The sequence below is a fragment of the Elaeis guineensis genome, chromosome 1, assembly GCF_000442705.2.
Source record: "Elaeis guineensis isolate ETL-2024a chromosome 1, EG11, whole genome shotgun sequence".
NCBI classification, from domain to species: Eukaryota; Viridiplantae; Streptophyta; class Magnoliopsida; order Arecales; family Arecaceae; genus Elaeis; species Elaeis guineensis.
Window position 1 is genome coordinate 120,187,284 of NC_025993.2, and position 4,082 is coordinate 120,191,365.

A 4,082-nucleotide genomic window follows, 5' to 3' on the forward strand; every position below is an offset into this window, starting at 1 on the left:
CCCTTAGATCAAAGAAGCCTTCAAAACACCCTTGAAAAGAGAGAGGGTTGGCCATTACAATGGTGCTAGTGATTGTTATTTGTGGCCACCCATCACTATGTATTTATAAAACACATAGGTTGTCTAGGCTTTTCTAAAGAGCTTGGGTCAACTACATCAATCCTAACCTATGTAGGACTTGTGTTATAATCCATTTTGAATTAGACCTTAAGCCCAATAAGCCCTAGACTAATTAATTAAATCCATACTTGACTAAATAAGCCATTCTAATCATATTAATACCATTAAGCCCACTAAACTATTTTAGTGAGTTAACGGCCCAATACTCTCTCATCTTTGATCCATATTGACTCTTTTGTGCGTGACCCATTAGGTTCATTATTATTTAATAGTAGAAATGATATTAATTCTTTAATATCCCAATTAGAATTATTTTTAATTCTCTTAAATTAAAAATCTCTTTAATTCTTCCTTAATAAATAATATTTTATGATTATTCATAAGACTTCTACCATCCATAAGTGACATATAGCAATATATCATAACAATCCAAATACTGATGAACTAGATCAAATTAAATTTTTCTATTACAATTACCATATAATCAAATACTTCTATCACATAATGTCCTACTTGAATGAAGGCCATGAGATTTTGTCAAACCTACTGATTCAATTATATGTCCAATCTATTTGATCATGACCTATAATGGTTACTCTTGGAACTACTTCCAAATACCATTCCACTTTGGCCAAAAATTTCTTGGGTCAAGTCCATTAGATGCATAGGACATTCTCTCTCTTTATTCGAGAGTGATAGATCCCATATTGCACACGCACATGTCTCCATGGATGACTCACTATAGCCAATATATGTATTTTTCAAATTTCTTAATTAGGATATGAGGTTATTATATAGTCAAATCATAACAACCCATACACAAGATAACCATGGTGCCTCAGGTCTAAGGATTATTTATACAATTGTAATAATAGAATATGTCATTGACAAGTAAGAAAACTTCATGTGATAATTCTATAGTCGGATTATGCTTAGTGAACCTATTCCTTAACAAGCACCTACATAGTTACATTAATGTCTCACACAAGTGACATAAGATTCATCACTCCAATTTTATGACATGCATACTATGTAATAGTCTTACCAAATTATTATTGCCCATTTAATAATCCTATGACTATAAGAATTTTAAGAATCATGTGCTAAGAAATATATATCTCATATTCTTAACTTATTTGAGAATATATTTTCTTAACATTGATTTGACAGATGTATTCATGTAGATTGACATGAAAAAAAATGAATATATAAATTTATTCTTTTATTAATTAAATGAAAGTACATAAATTTGTCCAAAAAAGATGTCATATTTATTGACTTTCAAGCAAACAACTAACACTCTCCTACTTCCACTATGGTCAATTACTCATGTGTCTTATATCCATCTTTTCAAGATGCTTCTCAAGCTTTTGTTGAGACAAAGCTTTAGTAAGTAGGCCTGTCATATTTTTAACTGATATTACTTTATGCACTGTGACATCATCCCTTGCAATGATTTCTCAAATGATATGGTATCGTCTTTTAATGTGCTTAGATTTCTGATGAGACTTTGGTTCTTTTGCTTATGCAATTGCTCCATTATTGTTGCATAGTAATGGCAATGGTTGCTCAATTGAAAGAACTATTCCAAATTCGGTAACGAACTTTTTAATCCAAACAACTTTCTTTGTGCCTTCAAAAGTGGCAATATATTCGGCTTCTATAGTAGAGTTAGCTATGGTATCATGTTTAAAATTTTTTCGACTAATATCTCTTCTATTACAGACAAATATGAATTCTGATGTAAACTTTCTATTATCAATATCCAACTGGAAGTCAGAATCTTTAAAGCCTTGAAGCTTTAAATTATCTCCTCCATGAACATATCTTTAGTCCTTCTTAAGTACTTAAAAATATTCTTGACAGTTATCCAGTATTGCCCACTTGGATTAGATTGATATCTACTCATGACACTCACTATATAAGCATATATTAGGTTTTATATATAGCATTGCATACATTAGGCTTCCTATAGTAGATGCATAAGGAATCCTACTCATATGCTCTGTTTATCTTCAGATATTTTGGAGCATATTTTTTTAGAGATCGGTGAATTCCATGCCTCATTGATAATAACCCTCTTTTGGAATCTAACATATTGAATCTTTTCAACACCTTTCTATATATATTGATCGGGATAATCCTAGCAACCTTCTTGATTTATCTCTATAGACTTTAATTTTCAAAATATAGGTTGGTTCTCCCAAATCCTTCATGAATAAGTTCTTCGACAATCAAAGTTTGACTGATGACATCATTTTGATGTCATTACTCATGAGCAAAATATCATCCATAAACAATATGAGGAGTTTTATTATGCTTGCACTAGTCTTCTTGTATACACATAGTTTATCCATATTTTTAATGAAATCAAACAATCTAATTACTTCATCAAAACAGATGTTCTCACTTTGAGAAGCTTGTTTTAATTTATAAATAAATTTTTAAAGCCTACATACCTTATGACTATCACCTTTGGATTTAAAACCCTCAAGCTGCTCCCTGTAAATATCTTCCTTAATTTGACTATTTAGAAAGATAGTTTTTACATCTATTTACTAAATTCATAGTTATTGTATGTGGTAATAACAAGCATGATTCTTATAGATTTAAGCATTGCTACTGGTGAAAAGATTTCTTCATAGATAACACCTTGTCTTTGATAGTAACCCTTGACCACTAGCCTTGTTTTATAGGTTTCTATCTTTCCATCAGCTTCAATTTTTCTTTTGAAGATCTATTTGCATCCTATTGGTACTATATCTTTAAGTGGATCAACTAGAGTCCATATATTATTAAAGTACATAAAATTCATTTCAAATTTCATTGCTTCTTGCCATTTGCTCGAATCGATGTCAAACATCACTTCTTGATAACTAGTAGGGTCATTTAAATAACCATTATCTCCTAGAAGAATACTTCCTCTACATCCTCATGTATAAATCCATATCCATCAGGAGGATGAGATACTCTACCACACCTTTGAAGAGGTTGTGTACTTTGAGACTGAGTTTGAACAGGGATCTCTGTCTCATTAGAGTTGATTTTTTTTTATTGGATATGTCCTTGAGATCTATTTTTCTTGATTCACCTTCATCTTAAATAAACTATTTTTTAAGAAAGATTGCATTTTGGGCTACTATGTCATTTTGATCTTTAGGAAAATAGAAGTAATATCCCATGTTTCCTTAGGATATCCAACAAATCTACCCATATAGGACCTTACTTCCAACTTGCCTATGTTTTGTTTCTTAACATAAGTAGGGCAATCTCAATTATTAATATATTTAAGACTTGGCAGTTTACCATACCATCCTTCATAAGATATCTTAGATGTAGATTTGGAAGGAACCCTATTCAAAAAATAGTACATGGTCAATAGGGCATATCCCTAAAAGGAGATAGATAGGTCAATAAAGCTCATCATGGAATGCACCATGTCCAACAAGATATTGTTTATCCTTTCTGACATTCCATCATGTTATGGTGTATGAGGAGTCCATTATGAAAGATCCATTATCCTTGAGATAATCCAAAAACTCGATGCTAAGATATTTACCACCTCGATCGAATCGAAGTGCTTTAATTCTTTTTTCTATTTGATTTTCTACTTCATTCTTGAATTCTTTGAATATTTCGAAAGCTTCAGATTTATACTTTATTAAGTACACAACACCCTACCTTAAGTAATCATCGATGAAGATAATGAAGTGATTAAAATCATCCCCAGCCATTTGCTCTAATGGTCTACATACATCACTATGTACTAGGATAAATATATCACGGACTCTTTCACTTTGTCCTACAAAGGGAGACTTGGTTCTCTTTTCGAGATAAAATTCATAAATTGGGTATAGTTCTAAACCGAATTAGCTTAATAGCCTACGTTTAACCAACTTGTTAATTTTTTCTTCATTTATATGACCTAATCTCAAATGCCACATATACTTTTTATTTATATT